The sequence below is a fragment of the Rutidosis leptorrhynchoides genome, chromosome 2 (assembly GCF_046630445.1).
Source record: "Rutidosis leptorrhynchoides isolate AG116_Rl617_1_P2 chromosome 2, CSIRO_AGI_Rlap_v1, whole genome shotgun sequence".
Taxonomy (NCBI): domain Eukaryota; kingdom Viridiplantae; phylum Streptophyta; class Magnoliopsida; order Asterales; family Asteraceae; genus Rutidosis; species Rutidosis leptorrhynchoides.
In genome coordinates, this window is record NC_092334.1 from 613,651,809 (window position 1) to 613,672,015 (window position 20,207).

The window sequence follows — 20,207 nt, forward strand, 5'->3', positions numbered from 1 at the left end:
TAGGCAGTACTCATGTCTAGACGAGTTCCTAATGCTTGCTGTAATGTCTGCCAGAATCTTGAAATAAATCTGCCATCCCTATCAGAGATAATAGAGATTGGTATTCCATGTCTGGAGACGACTTCCTTCAAATACAGTCGTGCTAACTTCTCCATCTTGTCATCTTCTCTTATTGGCAGGAAGTGTGCTGATTTGGTGAGACGATCAACTATTACCCAAATAGTATCAAAACCACTTGCAGTCCTTGGCAATTTAGTGATGAAATCCATGGTAATGTTTTCCCATTTTCATTCCGGGATTTCGGGTTGTTGAAGTAGACCTGATGGTTTTTGATGCTCAGCTTTGACCTTAGAACACGTCAAACATTCTCCTACGTATTTAGCAACATCGGCTTTCATACCCGGCCACCAAAAATGTTTCTTGAGATCCTTGTACATCTTCCCCGTTCCAGGATGTATTGAGTATCTGGTTTTATGAGCTTCTCTAAGTACCATTTCTCTCATATCTCCAAATTTTGGTACCCAAATCCTTTCAGCCCTATACTGGGTTCCGTCTTCCCGAATATTAAGATGCTTCTCCGATCCTTTGGGTATTTCATCCTTTAAATTTCCCTCTTTTAAAACTCCTTGTTGCGCCTCCTTTATTTGAGTAGTAAGGTTATTATGAATCATTATATTCATAGATTTTACTCGAATGGGTTCTCTGTCCTTCCTGCTCAAGGCATCGGCTACCACATTTGCCTTCCCCGGGTGGTAACGAATCTCAAAGTCGTAATCATTCAATAATTCAATCCACCTACGCTGCCTCATATTCAGTTGTTTCTGATTAAATATGTGTTGAAGACTTTTGTGGTCGGTATATATAATACTTTTGACCCCATATAAGTAGTGCCTCCAAGTCTTTAATGCAAAAACAACCGCGCCTAATTCCAAATCATGCGTCGTATAATTTTGTTCGTGAATCTTCAATTGTCTAGACGCATAAGCAATCACCTTCGTTCATTGCATTAATACACAACCGAGACCTTGCTTTGATGCGTCACAATAAATCACAAAATCATCATTCCCTTCAGGCAATGACAATATAGGTGCCGTAGTTAGCTTTTTCTTCAATAACTGAAACTCTTTCTCTTGTTCATCATTCCATTCAAATTTCTTCCCTTTATGCGTTAATGCAGTCAAGGGTTTTACTATTCTGGAAAAGTCTTGGATGAACCTTCTGTAGTAACCGGCTAGTCCAAAAAACTGGCGTATGTGTTTCAGAGTTTTCGGGGTTTCCCACTTTTCAACAGTTTCTATCTTTGCCGGATCCACCTTAATACCTTCTTTGTTCACTATGTGACCGAGGAATTGAACTTCTTCCAACCAAAATGCACACTTTGAAAACTTAGCGTACAATTCTTCCTTCCTCAATACTTCTAACACCTTTCTCAAATGTTCACCGTGTTCTTGGTCATTCTTTGAGTAAATAAGTATGTCATCAATGAAAACAATGACAAACTTGTCAAGGTATGGTCCACACACTCGGTTCATAAGGTCCATGAACACAGCTGGTGCATTAGTTAAACCAAACGGCATGACCATAAACTCGTAATGACCGTAACGTGTTCTGAAAGCAGTCTTTGGAATATCATCTTCTTTCACCCGCATTTGATGATACCCGGAACGTAAGTCAATCTTTGAATAAACAGACGAGCCTTGTAGTTGATCAAATAAGTCGTCGATTCTCGGTAGTGGGTAGCGGTTCTTGATGGTAAGTTTGTTCAACTCTCGGTAGTCGATACACAACCTGAATGTACCATCTTTCTTCTTGACAAACAAAACAGGAGCTCCCCACGGTGATGTGCTTGGTCGAATGAAACCACGCTCTAAAAGTTCTTGTAATTGGCTTTGCAATTCTTTCATCTCACTGGGTGCGAGTCTGTAAGGAGCACGAGCTATTGGTGCAGCTCCTGGTACAAGATCTATTTGAAATTCAACGGATCGATGTGGGGGTAATCCCGGTAATTCTTTCGGAAATACATCGGGAAATTCTTTTGCAATGGGAACATCATTGATGCTCTTTTCTTCAGTTTGTACTTTCTCGACGTGTGCTAGAACAGCATAGCAACCTTTTCTTATTAGTTTTTGTGCCTTCAAATTACTAATAAGATGTAGCTTCGTGTTGCCCTTTTCTCCGTACACCATTAAGGGTTTTCCTTTTTCTCGTATAATGCGAATTGCATTTTTGTAACAAACGATCTCTGCTTTCACTTCTTTCAACCAGTCCATACCGATTATCACATCAAAACTCCCTAACTCTACTGGTATCAAATCAATCTTAAATGTTTCGCTAACCAGTTTAATTTCTCGATTCCGACATATATTATCTGCTGAAACTAATTTACCATTTGCTAATTCGAGTAAAAATTTACTATCCAAAGGCGTCAATGGACAACTTAATTTAGCACAAAAATCTCTACTCATATAGCTTCTATCCGCACCCGAATCAAATAAAACGTAAGCATATTTATTGTCAATAAGAAACGTACCCGTAACAAGCTCCGGGTCTTCCTGTACCTCTGCCGCATTAATATTGAAAACTCTTCCACGGCCTTGTCCATTCGTGTTCTCCTGGTTCGGGCAATTTCTAATAATGTGGCCCGATTTTCCACATTTATAACAAACTACATTGGCATAACTTGCTCCGACACTACTTGCTCCGCCATTACTCATTCCGACACCATTTGTTCCTTTCGTTCTATTAACCCCTGGTCCGTAAACCTCACACTTCGCCGCGCTATGACCATTTCTTTTACACTTGTTGCAAAATTTGGTGCAGAACCCCGAGTGATACTTTTCATACCTTTGGCATAGCTGCTTCTGATTGTTGTTGTTGTTGCGGTTATTATTGTTATTGGGATGATTGTTGTAGTTGTTGTTGTTGTTGTTGTTGTTGTTGGGCCGTTTGTTGTAGTTGCGATTGATGTTGCGATTGTTGGGATAATTGTTGCGATTATTGTTGTAATTGCTGTTGTTGTTGTATTGGTGATTCTTATCACCGTTTTCCTCCCACTTTCTTTTGACTTGCTTCACATTGGCCTCTTCAGCAGTCTGTTCTTTAATTCTTTCTTCAATCTGGTTCACTAGTTTGTGAGCCATTCTACATGCCTGTTGTATGGAGGCGGGCTCGTGTGAACTTATATCTTCTTGGATTCTTTCCAGTAATTCTTTCACAAACCCGTCGATCTTCTCTTCCTCATCTTCGAATGCTCCCGGACACAATAGGCACTATTCTGTGAATTGTCTTTCGTACGTGGTAATATCAAATCCTTGGGTTCGTAACCCTCTAAGTTCTGTCTTGAGCTTATTGACCTCGGTTCTGGGACGGTACTTCTTGTTCATCAAGTGCTTGAATGCTGACCACGATAGTGCATACACATCGTCTTGTCCCACTTGCTCTAGATAGGTATTCCACCATGTTAACGCAGAACCTGTGAAGGTATGCGTAGCGTACTTCACTTTGTCCTCTTTAGTACACTTACTTATGGCAAACACCGATTCGACCTTCTCGGTCCACCGTTTCAATCCAATCGGTCCTTCGGTTCCATCAAATTCCAAAGGTTTGCAGGCAGTGAATTCTTTGTAGGTGCATCCTACACGATTTCCTGTACTGCTAGATCCAAGGTTATTGTTGGTATGTAGCGCAGCCTGTACTGCGGCTATGTTTGAAGCTAGAAAAGTACAGAATTCCTCTTCATTCATATTCACGGTGTGTCGAGTAGTCGGTGCCATTTCCTTCAAAATAGTCAAATGGAACAAGTTAATCATACAGAATATTAAGAGTAGTTAACAGTATTTCGTAGCATAATATGAACTCATTTATAAAAGCTTTTTCTTCATATTAGCGTTTTATAAGTTTAAATTCGGGTAGTACCTACCCGTTAAGTTCATACTTAGTAGCTAATATACAATTCAACTACTACAATTCTATATGAAAAACTGATTATAATAATATTTCGCGTTCAAACTTTTACACAATATTTTACAAACTTACAATACCGCTTATTTTACATATAGCATGAAATATAGCACACAATAAATTTGATACAAGATGGTTGTGAAGATAATTCTAGCTAGTACACAAGTCGTTCAGCAAAGGCAATAAAGACACATAATTCATACGTCCAGAAACAAGTCATGCATTCTGGTTTTACTAGGATTACTTCCCATCCTTGGTCTTGTGGAACATAACCGTTATGGTCGTTGATAAGACAGCGTGTTGTAACGTCGTCAAAGGGACGAGGGTTACGTAATGTCCAACAGTCCCGTAACAATCTAAAAACCTCATTTCTTACCCCAATTACCGACTCCGTCACTTGTGGGAACGTTTTGTTTAATAGTTGTAGCCCGATGTTCTTGTTCTCACTTTGGTGAGAAGCGAACATTACTAATCCATAAGCATAACATGCTTCTTTATGTTGCATGTTAGCCGCTTTTTCTAAATCACGAAGTCCAATATTCGGATATATTGAGTCAAAATAATTTCTTAACCCATTGCGTAAAATAGCATTTGGGTTCCCCGCAATATATGCTTCAAAGTAAACACATCGTAACTTATGGATTTCCCAATGTGATATCCCCCATCTTTCGAACGAAAGCCTTTTATAAACCAAGGCATTCTTGGAACGTTCTTCGAATGTCTTACAAACTGATCTCGCCTTAAATAGTTGTGCCGAAGAATTCTGACCGACTCTAGACAAGATTTCATCAATCATGTCTCCGGGTAGGTCTCTTAAAATATTGGGTTGTCTATCCATTTTGTGTTTTTATACTGTAAAATAGACAAGAGTTAGATTCATAAAAAAAATACTTATTAATACAAGCAATTTTTACATATATCATAAAGCATAAGCACACTATATTACATATATTACACCACACGAATACAACTATCTTATTCCGACTTGCTTGTTTCTTCTTCTTCGGTTTTGGTTCGTTTTGCCAAGTTTCTAGGGATATAAGATGTTCCCCTAATACGAGCCGTCGTTTTCCACATTGGTTTAGAAAAACCTGGTGGTTTAGAGGTTCCTGGGTCATTGTTACAACTTAAGGACTTCGGGGGTTGACGATACATATAAAGTTCATCGGGGTTGGAATTAGATTTCTCTATTTTTATGCCCTTTCCCTTATTATTTTCTTTTGCCTTTTTAAATCCAGTTAGGGTAATTTCTATAACATCATCGAAATTCTCGTTGGAATCCGATTCATCGGAGAATTGGTAATCCTCCCAATATTTTGCTTCCTTGGCGGAAACACCATTGACCATAATTAACCTTGGTCGGTTGGTTGAAGATTTTCTTTTACTTAACTGTTTTATTATTTCCCCCACCGGTTCTATTTCTTCATCCGGTTCCGATTCTTCTTCCGGTTCCGATTCTTCTTCCGGTTCAGACTCTTCTTCCGGTTCCTCTTCGGGAACTTGTGAATCAGTCCACGAATCCTTCCAATTTACATTTGACTCTTCATTATTATTAGGTGAGTCAATGGGACTTGTTCTAGAGGTAGACATCTATCACATAATATCAAACGCGTTAAGAGATTAATATATCACATAATATTCACATGTTAAAAATATATAGTTTCCAACAAAATTTGTTAAGCAATCATTTTTCAAGTAAACACGGTCGAAGTCCAGACTCACTAATGCATCCTAACAAACTCGATAAGACACACTAATGCAAAATTCTGGTTCTCTAAGACCAACGCTCGGATACCAACTGAAATGTCCCGTTCTTATTGATTAAAAATGTTCCATATTAATTGATTTCGTTGCGAGGTTTTGACCTCTATATGAGACGTTTTTCAAAGACTGCATTCATTTTAAAACAAACCATAACCTTTATTTCATCAATAAAGGTTTAAAAAGCTTTACGTAGATTATCAAATAATGATAATCTAAAATATCCTGTTTACACACGACCATTACATAATGGTTTACAATACAAATATGCTACAACAAAATAAGTTTCTTGAATGCAGTTTTTACACAATATCATACAAGCATGGACTCCAAATCTCGTCCTTATTTAAGTATGCGATAGCGAAAGCTCTTAATAATCACCTGAGAATAAACATGCTTAAAACGTCAACAAAAATGTTGGTGAGTTATAGGTTTAACCTATATATATCAAATCATAATAATAGACCACAAGATTTCATATTTCAATACACATCCCATACATAGAGATAAAAATCATTCATATGGTGAACACCTGGTAACCGACATTAACAAGATGCATATATAAGAACATCCCCATCATTCCGGGACACCCTTCGGATATGATATAAATTTCAAAGTACTAAAGCATCCGGTACTTTGGATGGGGTTTGTTAGGCCCAATAGATCTATCTTTAGGATTCGCGTCAATTAGGGTGTCTGTTCCCTAATTCTTAGATTACCAGACTTAATAAAAAGGGGCATATTCGATTTCGATAATTCAACCATAGAATGTAGTTTCACGTACTTGTGTCTATGTTGTAAATCATTTATAAAACCTGCATGTATTCTCATCCCAAAAATATTAGATTTTAAAAGTGGGACTATAACTCACTTTCACAGATTTTTACTTCGTCGGGAAGTAAGACTTGGCCACTGGTTGATTCACGAACCTATAACAATATATACATATATATCAAAGTATGTTCAAAATATATTTACAACACTTTTAATATATTTTGATGTTTTAAGTTTATTAAGTCAGCTGTCCTCGTTAGTAACCTACAACTAGTTGTCCACAGTTAAATGTACAGAAATAAATTGATAAATATTATCTTGAATCAATCCATGACCCAGTGTATACGTATCTCAGTATTGATCACAACTCAAACTATATATATTTTGGAATCAACCTCAACCCTGTATAGCTAACTCCAACATTCACATATAGAGTGTTTATGGTTGTTCCGAAATATATATAGATGTGTCGACATGATAGGTCGAAACATTGTATACGTGTCTATGGTATCTCAAGATTACATAATATACAATACAAGTTGATTAAGTTATGGTTGGAATAGATTTGTTACCAATTTTCACGTAGCTAAAATGAGAAAAATTATCCAATCTTGTTTTACCCATAACTTCTTCATTTTAAATCCGTTTTGAGTGAACCAAATTGCTATGGTTTCATATTGAACTCTATTTTATGAATCTAAACAGAAAAAGTATAGGTTTGTAGTCGAAAAAATAAGTTACAAGTCGTTTTTGTAAAGGTAGTCATTTCAGTCGAAAGAACGACGTCTAGATGACCATTTTAGAAAACATACTTCCACTTTGAGTTTAACCATAATTTTTGGATATAGTTTCACGTTCATAATAAAAATCATTTTCTCAGAATAACAACTTTTAAATCAAAGTTTATCATAGTTTTTAATTAACTAACCCAAAACAGCCCGCGGTGTTACTACGACGGCGTAAATCCGGTTTTACGGTGTTTTCCGTGTTTCCAGGTTTTAAATCATTAAGTTAGCATATCATATAGATATAGAACATGTGTTTAGTTGATTTTAAAAGTCAAGTTAGAAGGATTAACTTTTGTTTGTGAACAAGTTTAGAATTAACTAAACTATGTTCTAGTGATTACAAGTTTAAACCTTCGAATAAGATAGCTTTATATGTATGAATCGAATGATGTTATGAACATCATTACTACCTTAAGTTCCTTGGATAAACCTACTGGAAAAGAGAAAAATGGATCTAGCTTCAACGGATCCTTGGATGGCTCGAAGTTCTTGAAGCAGAATCATGACACAAAAACAAGTTCAAGTAAGATCATCACTTGAAATAAGATTGTTATAGTTATAGAAATTGAACCAAAGTTTGAATATGATTATTACCTTTTATTAGAATGATAACCTACTGTAAGAAACAAAGATTTCTTGAGGTTGGATGATCACCTTACAAGATTGAAAGTGAGCTAGCAAACTTGAAAGTATTCTTGATTTTATGTAACTAGAACTTGTAGAATATATGAAGAACACTTAGAACTTGAAGATAGAACTTGAGAGAGATCAATTAGATGAAGAAAATTGAAGAATGAAAGTGTTTGTAGGTGTTTTTGGTCGTTGGTGTATGGATTAGATATAAAGGATATGTAATTTTGTTTTCATGTAAATAAGTCATGAATGATTACTCATATTTTTGTAATTTTATGAGATATTTCATGCTAGTTGCCAAATTATGGTTCCCACATGTGTTAGGTGACTCACATGGGCTACTAAGAGCTGATAATTGGAGTGTATATACCAATAGTACATACATCTAAAAGCTATGTATTGTATGAGTACGAATACGGGTGCATACGAGTAGAATTGTTGATGAAACTGAACGAGGATGTAATTGTAAGCATTTTTGTTAAGTAGAAGTATTTTGATAAGTGTATTGAAGTCTTTCAAAAGTGTATAAATACATATTAAAACACTACATGTATATACATTTTAACTGAGTCGTTAAGTCATCGTTAGTCGTTACATGTAAGTGTTGTTTTGAAACCTTTAGGTTAACGATCTTGTTAAATGTTGTTAACCCAATGTTTATAATATCAAATAAGATTTTAAATTATTATATTATCATGATATTATCATGTATGAATATCTCTTAATATGATATATATACATTAAATGTCTTTACAACGATAATCGTTACATATATGTCTCGTTTAAAAATCATTAAGTTAGTAGTCTTATTTTTACATATGTAGTTCATTGTTAATATACTTAATGATATGTTTACTTATCATAGTATCATGTTAACTATATATATATCCATATATATGTCATCATATAGTTTTTACAAGTTTTAACGTTCGTGAATCACCGGTCAACTTGGGTGGTCAATTGTCTATATGAAACATATTTCAATTAATCAAGTCTTAACAAGTTTGATTGCTTAACATGTTGGAAACATTTAATCATGTAAATATCAATCTCAATTAATATATATAAACATGGAAAAGTTCGGGTCACTACAAAGATCATTATTAAGTCAATTATAGTTGGATATATTATGAAATGGTATGCATGTCTGTCAACTTCAGATTTAATGAAAGATTGTCTTTTCAAAACGAATGCAATGTTTGTAAAATGTATCATATAGAGGTCAAGTACCTCGCGATGTAATCAACTGTTGGGAATCGTTTATAATCGATATAGACTTCGTCTGGATGGATTAGGACGGGTCCTTTCAAACAAAATTTATCAACGTAAGATCAAGATCGAATACGAGTTAGATATGATAAAAGAGTTCGAGTATAATTCACAAATAATCAAGTAATTCCTACTTCAGTCTATATGCCGATTGTAGTCTATATTCACTAATGTACCCTATGACTCGGGGTTGACACCAATGAACTCTAAATCCCTACAACCAAAGCTCTAATACCATCTGTAGCGACCCGACCAAATCGTCATTGACGGTGCCGACTACTTAGGTCCCATTGCGTGGTCGTAAGTCTTTAAAATGACGTTTGACCAAAACATGTCGCCTTCATTTCTTAAATAAAGATTGTTCCCAAGTTTACAATAATTGTTTAACCAAAAGTTTCGTTACAAAGTTATAAGTACAAATGAAATCTAGGCGACACAGTTTTAAATAAAGTCAATAGACGCTCCATGTATGCACATATACTCGACATCCAATGCAAGTATCAAATAATGAGCGGGAGCATGTTTCACATATCGTTCAAAGACCTGAGAAAAACTTAGAAATCTGTCAACGAAAACGTTGGTGAAATCATAGGTTTAAATAAGTAAGTGAGTAAAAGTAAGCCGAACCACAAGATTTGCAACATTGATAAAATAGTAATACATTCTAAAAGTTAATATTCACGAGCACCCAATTATCAGGGCTTAACATTCCGTCCGTTGATACCCCATTAATAGTGCTAGAACAACACTGTTTCCCGAAAATATATTTCATCCGTAGACGGTAGCGAACCGTCCTAGATGAGGGTTTGTCAAACCCATATGGCCATACAACATAAGTTCACGCCTACACTTACACACTGCAAGAGTAACTAATGATAATCGAATTGAGGATTTCGTTCTAAACTCGTATGTAGAATGTTTATTTTCCTCTACTTGTGTTCACTTAGTTAAGAAGAAACGTTTATGTTTTCTCATCCCAAATATAAGTTCAAAAGAGTAAAAGTGGGGAGTGCAAGAGTAATAAAGTACTTCAACAAGTAAACGCGTGCAAAGACAAAGCTAGTCTTGACCTAAACAAATAGGGTTGTATCAATAATGGTAAACACGGTTGGTCAAATATGTTCAATTAGTCCTATGGCTCGTTACGACTCGATTATATAGCATGTGAATCAAATTGTCAAGTTTCATGCAAGATACAAGTAAAGAATCATTTTAGAAAGATTGCATAATCATTTGGTTAAGTTTGACAAAAAGTCAAACTTGGGTCGGGTCAAAGTCAACGAAAAAGTCAACACGTTCGGGTCGGGTCCCGAACTATTTTTCTGTGCTAGTTATTCATATATAAGCATGTTAGAACAAGTTTCATGTGAATCGGAGGTCCGTAGCATGGCAAACATTATTCGAAAATTGACAAAATTGGACAGCCCACTTTGGCGCGCCGCGCGGGTATATGGCGCGCCGCGCCATTACCTGTGCAGAGAATTCTGGCAGTTTTTAAGTTTTATGCACGAACCTAACTTCAAACAATCACCATTTATGACCCGCAAACAACCAAAACATGTATCTTATATCATCGGAAAGGTATTTTGACAAGGAACACAACTAACTACTTTTCATCAAGCGAAAACATCATTTACAATAACCGATTTCTCTCCAAGTGGTCATTCAAGGTCCATTTTCAAAGTTTCAAGTTCTTGAAATGCATTACATGATTCGGGAATCCAATCCACACATATGATATGCCGTTTCGAAGGTAATTACTCATGCAATACAACTAAACACTTACTAACAACATTTCATGGCATCCAAAATATCAAAAGTTCATTTCAAGTTCATCAAACCCTAATCAAAATTCACAAAAATCACAAATCATGTATTTGAAGTTTTCTTAATCAACCTACGCATCATAACGAAGCTAGTGATACTAGTAACACAATTAAAACATGAACTTTAACAATTTAACAACATTTAATCTTCCAAAATCAAAGATTAAGCAAACCCATTTTCAAGTGTTCAAACTAGTTACTCAAATCAACAAATCGAACAAACAAAACATATATTCATGTTATACACGAGCCATAGACACTAATTAACACTTTTATAATTCAAAAATATCAAGAACACCAAATCTAGTGATTTTAGAAAGTTACCCAAATGAGATGAAATTGGTATCAAATTGTAGAGGATGAAGAGAGGATTCCAAATATGTAATTTGTTTTGATGTTAGCCTCCAAATCCGAAATTAGATGATGAATTCTTAAAATGGAGTTTGAGAGGATTTGTGAAAGTATTAGAGAAAAATGGAAAAAGAAAAGAAAATAATGAATGGAGGAGAATGGTGGGAGGTGGTGACTAGTTGGCCAAGTTTGGCCAAAAGACGGGATTAGTCCCTCAAGTTTGTAATCGGGTGCGGAAATTAACCAACGAATTATTTTAAACACGAGAGAGTAACGGTAGATGTTATAATCCAATAACGGAAATATTAAGAACGTTAGTTAACGGAGGATACGAGTCTAGATACGAAGGATATTATTAAAATAAAAAGACGGACGTTAAAATAATTTAACGGAAAAATGCGGGATGTTACATATTAATAATAGTAGTTATGATAATACTAAAATAATATTAATAGTGATAAAAATGATAATAATTATAATACTTAATATTACTAATAAGATAATAATGTTAATAATCTTTTTAATGATAATAATAATGATATTAATAATTATAATTGTAAAAATATTAATTTTTAATGTTAATGATAGTTATAATACTGATAATAATTTTATCTATAAAGATAATAATTTTACTGCTAATCCAACTTAAGATAATGATACTACTAATGGTATAATAAATATGATACTAATACTAACAATAATGATTTGTATTATTTTCATAATCATAATAATAATAATAATAATAATAATAATAATAATAATAATAATAATGATAATAATAATAATAATAATAATAATAATGATATTACTTATAACTATGATAATACTAATAGTAATTATAATACTAATGTTAATTATAATTATAATATTAATCATGACAAGAATAATAATAATAATAATAATAATAATAATAATAATAATAATAATAATAATAATAATAATAATAATAATAATAATAATAATAAAAATAATAATAATAATAATAATAATAATAATAATAATAATAATAATAATAATGAAAATGGTAATAATAATAATAATAATAGATGATAAAAAAAAACTACCTCATAAACCTTTCATAAAAAAAAAATGGCAGGCAACAGACTCGAACTTGAATCCCTTGTATACCCGTCATCACCACTAACCAACTGAGCTAACCTATTAATCTGTTTTAATTCCTTTATTAATTTATTTAACTCAATTTTTCTGATTCATCTTCTCCACCCCAACTAAATCGACTATAGGCCGAATCACAGCAACACATAAAATGAATTGGTTTATGGATTACCCAAGATACAGAAACATTCTTTACATGATTAAATTGTTTTAAAATAGAAAAAAATAACATAAAACGAGCTGTAACAGAAAAGTCATTTGCGTATGAACTCAGAGATCAATTTTGAATTTAGAGGCCTTTATAGACCTCGATCACAACACAAAAAATGTTTTAAATACCTCTTAGAAACTTTCTGTAATCTTAATTTAACCTAAAACATCGGTTTAAGATCGAATTTTACAATGAACGAGAAGTTTGACTTTTATACAAAACCTTTGACTCGTAAAATTTGAAGTGAATAAAAGGAATTGAAAACTTAAACTTTCCAGAAAGATTATTTAGAGGATTTATAACAACACTACGTTTATACATTTTGAAATTTGTTACGAAATTGAGGTTTTGGAAAAATGAAAACAAGAACAGGGTAGCTGACGGTTTCTATTAATCTCTTGATTTAATTTTGACAATTTGAAGTATGTGAATGATAATTGTAATTGTGAATTGATGTATGAGGTTAACTGGTATCGTTTTCACTGAATTTGATTGAGTCTTTTAGCCTTTAAGGTCGACAAGATATATTCTGTTAGTACAGAAATATTAAAAAAAATAAAAGAGGATTTTGATAGATATCTGATTTTTGGAAATCTCTGTATGATTTGATTCTGAATCGTACGAATTGATGTAAATGTGTAACAAACTTAGACAAAAACAAAAATCCTTTTACAGTAGGTAAGGTACGTAAATCCCACTCAGATGAATTAATTAGAAAAAAGAATTTAAAAGGTGAAATAAATAGATAACAGATTTTTGGATTAATTCAGTGGAATGTAATCGACATCTACCCTAAAGTGTTGGACAAATTTAACAGTTAGATAAGGATATAAACAGCATTTGATTTCCATTCAGATTATATATATATATATATATATATATATATATATATATATATATATATATATATATATATATATATATACATGTATATATATATATATATATGTGTATATATATATATATATATATAAACAATATTTATAATTAATAAATATAAATGTATTAATAATAATAATATTTTTATCAATAATATCGAAAATAGTAATAATAATATCAATATCAAGATAATACTGATTATAATAAAAGTAATAATAATAATACAGATATTAATATTAATATTATTATTTATTTTACTCATATAACAACTATATTATATCTTGTAAGTAAATTTAAGATTTTGATACTACATTATATTAATTATGTAATATTTAATAGTTATCTATCATACTTTTGAATATTTAATTTATATGCATTTTAATATATGTATATATATTATTATATAACACATATTTGCATATGTAAATTTGAAAACATTACTAATGTTATATATTTACTAAAGATATTATGTTAGGAATAGATATTATAATTTAAACACATATTATTTATACTTTTAGAATATGTATATAATAATATGTATACATAGAAATCATGTATATATAGATATAGATTTATTATAGCATAAACCTTCTGTATTTTATTTACATATTTGATTCTAAGTTTCAATTATACTTTTAATATTTCTAATTATTATACATACTTTCATATCTATATAAATATAAATACATATTTGTTTACAATTGTTCGTGAATCATCGGAAACAGTCAAATGTAATTAATTTCATAAATATAGTTCCAAAATTTTTGAGACTTCACATTACAGATTTTACTTATCTTGTCGATTATAGATTTAGATTGAGTTTAAATTTGGTCGGAAATTTTCGGGTCATCACAAAAATTAACTGGACGTCTACGTGGATCGGCATATATTTTCTGTCTGTCACGTTTTGCTTTCGACTTTTCACGCGATATTGCTACTTTGTCTGCTGTTATCCTCACTAATTATGGACCTGCAAACTGTTTCTCTCCGGCTTCTAACCAACAAGTCGACGTTCTACATTTGCGACCATACAACATCTCATAAGGTGGCATACCGATACTCGAATGATAAGTATTGTTGTAATCGAACTCAATCAAAGGTAAATGGATATCCCACGGACCACCATACTCTAACACGCAGGATCTAAGCATATCCTCTAGTGTCTGTAATGTACGCTCACTCTGACCGTCGGTCTGTGGATGATACGCTGTACTCAGATTTACCCTCGTTCCCAAACTTTTCTGTAAACTATTCCAGAAGTTAGACACAAATCTAGAATCTCTGTCGGATACGATAGACAATGGAACCCCATGTCTACTAACTATTTTTTTCAAGTACAACTCTGCCAAAGTACTCAATGAAGCTATCTCTTTTGTTGCTAAGAAATGTGCACTCTTCGTCAATCGATCAATAATTACCCATATCATATCATTACCTCTGTGAGATCTAGGTAATTTGGTTACAAAATTCATCGTAATATGATCCCATTTTCACTCTAGAATTTTCAACTGTTGTAACGAACCATAGGGTTTCTGGTGTTCTGCTTTAACTTGAGCACAAACAATACATCTTTCTACCAATTGATCAACATCTTTCTTCATCGTTGGCCACCAGTACATTGGTTTCAAGTCGTTATACATCTTGGTACTACCCGGATGGATAGTCAACCTCGATTTGTGCACTTCATTTAAGATCAATTTCCCTAATCTCCAAGCATATGCACCCAGATTCGGTTCTTAGACTTCTTAAGTCTACGGGAATCGTCAATTGGTTGGTCTTTTATTTTGGTCATCAGTTCAGTATTTAAATTCTCCTCTAATAAAGCTTAGGTTTGAACTTGTCTTATCTGTTCAATAAGGTCTAAAACTATTTCAGTGCTCATAAATTTCACGGTTTCCATAGTTTTCTTACGACTTAAATCATCAGCAACAATATTTTATTTGCCCGGGTGATACTTTATTTCACAATCGTAGTCTTTTATAAGCTCAATCCACCGTCTCTGTCGCATATTCATCTCTTTCTGCGTGAAAATATACTGAAGACTCTTATGATCTGTACATATTATATACTTTGTACCATATAAGTAATGTCTCCATAGCTTCAACGCAAATATCACTGTAGCCATTTCTAAATCATGAACCGGATAGTTACGTTCGCGTGTCTTTAACTGACGAGAAGCATACGCGATAACTTTATCTCTCTGCATCAGTACACACCCCAACCCGACAATTGACGCATCACAATAAACTACGAAATCGTCTGAACCCTCTGGTAATGTTAACACTGGAGCCTGACACAACAACTGTTTGAGTGTCTGAAAAGTCTGTTCCTGTTGGTCACTCCATCGAAAACTTACGCCTTTTCTGGTCAATTTGGTTAACGGACCCGCTATTTTAGAAAAATATTTTATAAATCGGCAATAATAACCCGCAAGACCCAAGAAACTCTTAACTTCTGTCGGCGTCTTCAGCGAATTCCAACCCATTACCGCTTTTATTTTCGACGAATCCACTTTAATACCTGCCTCACAGATAACATGACCCAAAAACTGAACCTCTCGAAGCCAAAACTCACACTTCGAGAACTTAGCATATAATAGCTCTTTCTTTAACAATTCTAACACCAATCGAAGATGTATCGCATGATCAGCCTCTGTCTTTGAATACACCAATATATCATCGATAAACACAATAACAAACTAATCTAAGTACGATTTACAAACCCTGTTCATCAGATCCATAAAGACTGCTGGAGCATTCGCCAAACCAAATGGCATAACCAAGAACTCGTAATGCCCATATCTCGTTCTAAACGATGTCTTCGGTATATCTAATTCTGCAACCCGAACCTGATGATACCCGGATCTAAGGTCTATTTTCAAAAAGTACGACGCACCCTGAAGCTAATCGAACAGATCATCGATCTTACGCAACGGATACTTATTCTTAACCGTTCTCTTATTCAAATCTCGATAATCTATACACATACTCAGATTACCGTCTTTCTTCTTTACAAACAACACCGGCGCACCCCATGGCAAAGAACTCGGTCTTATAAACCCTCTGTCTAACAATTCTTGTATTTGAGACACCATCTCTCTGATTTCAAAAGGTGCTAACCTATAAGGAGCCTTAGCCACTGGAGTTATTCCAGGAACCAACTCAATCTTATACTCTACTTCTCTTACCGGAAGCAACCTCAGTAACTCATCAGGAAACACCTCTGAAAATTCCGAAACTACTGGAATATCGATAACATATCTCTTCTCTATCTTAGCGTCAATAACATAAGCCATAAAAGACTCACACCCCTTAGAAAGTGACTTATTTGCCTTCATCATAGATATCAATGGAAAATTGAACCCACTTCGTTCCCCTCGGGCCACAATACGGGTTCCATCAGTTAAACGAAAGGTCGCCATCTTCTTATCACACTTAATGTGGGCCTTATGTAGGCTCATCCAGTTCATCCCTAATACTACATCAAAACGAGGGATATGCGGCACTAAACAGGACATAGCAAGTGGTCTACCATCAATTTCTATACTAGCTCCAGATACATACGTTATGACTGGAACCGTCTTACCATCAGCTACCTCTACTCTAATAGGCTCAGGCAGCATAGTAGCAGGTAACCCTAACTTAGTACAGAAATCTATAGACATAAATGTCCTATTTGCACCCGATTTAAACAATACTCTAGCATGTATTGAGTTGATCAACAACATACCGATTATGACGTCATCATTATTAGTTGCAGCCTCAACTGTCATCGGAAAGGCCCTGGCTTCCGCACTCAGAGGGTTCTTTCTCTTCTATCCACTTGAGGCTGTGGAACCCCCGACAGATGCCGAACGTGCCCCTGACCCTACCCCAGAACTTACGCCCTTTGACGTCTGACAACTAGCTGAACGATGACCTGGCTTATGGCAACCCCAACAGACATTTTCTCTAAAGGAACACCCCTGAGACTCGTGACCTACCATACCACATCTCAAACATCTTCTCGTTGCCTCAGAACACTGCTCACTGTGAGAAGACTTACAACCTTTACACCATTCTCTCTTTCCAGAACTTGAACCTGAACTACCTTGATTACCCTTACCCTTTTGTCTAAATCCAAACGATTTCTTAGACTTCAAACCCAATTGACTGGTAGCCTGACTACCCTGCGGCGCAATACTTCCAAAGTTCATACCCCTAGCTGCCTTTACATCACTTTCCACCATCTTTACCATCACAAAGATTGAGACAACGTTGGTGATGACCTCACAAAGGTCCTGTACTCTGGCAAGATCATGTTCACAAAATGTTGGATTCTGGATTGTTCATCCGGCACCCATTGTTGTACAAACCTCAACTTATCCATGTATTTCTCAATTACCTCATCAATTGACATCTGCGGCATCATCCGCATTTCAAGAAACTCCATCTTAATTATGTTCATGTCAAACACATTGCAATACTGTTCACATACCTTACCATAAAATTGCTCCCAAGTGATCATTCGAACTTGTTCTGGAGGAACACTTGCTATCACAGAATCCCACCACACCATAGCCCTATCTTCTAAAAATCTGCTGGCATATGTCACTTTCAATTCCGGCTCACACTGACAGGCATCAAATGCCTTTTCAACCTCCCGTAACCAATTGAGAGTCACGGATGGTTCAGAACTTCCCGAGAACGGAGACGGTCCACAATCTCTGAATTGTTTAAAGGTGCATCTTTTTGGTGGCTGGTATTGTTGTTAGAATTGCTGTTGTGGAAATGATTGTTGATATATGGGTGACAGAACTTGGTTCATCATCATTGGGTTTGAGTACTGGTAGTTGATCTGTGGTGGCATGACATGCTGAGGGAATTGGTTCTGTAATGGGTATTGGTAGTTGATATGTGTTCATCGAGCTGTAGCAGCAGAAACTGACGGGTTTCGTACCAAAATCGCTCAATCTCGTTTCCAGACATGCTTTTGACCCAAAATTCACACACAACATGTTAGGAAAACATTTAGGGACTTAAACCCACAAATCTTACACATCAAACAACATTAAAATTAACCAATTTGACACAAAACCCACTTTGACAAAACCTAACTTAAAACCATACAAATCCATCAATTTAAGACTGAAATCATTGATTGTTACCTTGAGATAATCATGAAATCATTAAGAACAAGCTTTGTAACACAATTTCAATTCCAAAATCAAGATTGAGACAATTAGGGTTTCAAGTGTGAGAGTGAGTTTAGGTACGGAGTTGTAACGTCCTCCCAATAGGGTCTGGAAGGAACGTCACTAATATCAAAACATACCAACATATTATAATAAACGAGAACAATACTAAATGATGAATTTAACTTTAATGAGTACGCAGTGGAAAATGAAATGTCGTTACAATGACAGGAATAACAATATCATAAATGTTCACATGCAGAAGTAATAAATGCGATATCTCTTGATCCTATGTCCAAGTAGCATCACATAAGCAGTAAGTATAAGAGCTTGAATCAAACAGCACCTGAGACAAAACATGCTAAAGTGTCAACCAAAAAGGTTGAGTGAAGTTCATAGGTTTAACAAAAAGTTTGTCGTTGTTTTAGACCACAAGATTTAATTTGTAAAGTTGATCTCCCGCAGGATCAAAAAGTTATGCCAATGCGTGATATTTAGACTAAACGTTCAAGTTTGCCCCATGACAAGTTGTGTCTGTCCTTGTCGGTTTAATTTCATTATTAAGTAATACAATGACTTGGTCAAATGTATCGGGGACGTTACTCCCGATAGGCCTACCCCCAATAATTAAGCATGCCGCAACAATTAAAAATATCACTGTAGGGACTTAGTCGGACATAGCCGGGTATAGCATAGTTTAATAGTTTGGTACTTGTGTCTAAAGTGTAAAAAGTAAAAGCAGCATGTGTCTCACCCCAAGTAAAAGTAAGTAAGTTTGCTAGCAATTAAAGAGGGGCTATGAATTCACCTTAGTAAGTAGAGAGAGAGTTATTCCTCGGAATAAAGAGTTGAACGAGTGAGCAGGAAAGTCAACCTATTGACATTTAAGAGTAGTTAAGTGTTTTGCCCATGTTTAAGTTTAAGTATAGTTTGTTTTACTAAGTTTCTATTCCTAGTAAGTTACTATTTTTATAAAGTTTCCATTTTTAGAAAGTTTCTTATTTTACTAAGTTTCTATGACTAGAGAGTTTCTACTTTTATCAGTGTTTTCCATTTTAGGATACTTGTCGTATTAGATAAGCTTCCAATCACCCCTTTCCCTTCGAATGGCTAATTTAGATCTAGGGGCTTGAGCCATAGGACCCTTTAAATCGGAAATCCAAACCCTCTGCCTAGAATCTCATAGAAACCATTCGTCAAGAAAGTTCGAAGATCTATACATCTCTAATACATATCCCAAAATGTTTTTATGTTACAATATAAGTAGTAGGTTATATGTGCTAGTAATAGTAATAGTGTATACATGTTATTTATTTTATTTTTAATTGCATATAATTTATAACATTATTTACATGTTTCGGTAAAAATAATAACCGAAGTAAAAAGTAAAAAGTAAAAAGTAAAAAAAATAAAAAAGTAAGAAAAGAATACTTACTAGTAGTAATTCTTCAAAGAGAGAATGAGAG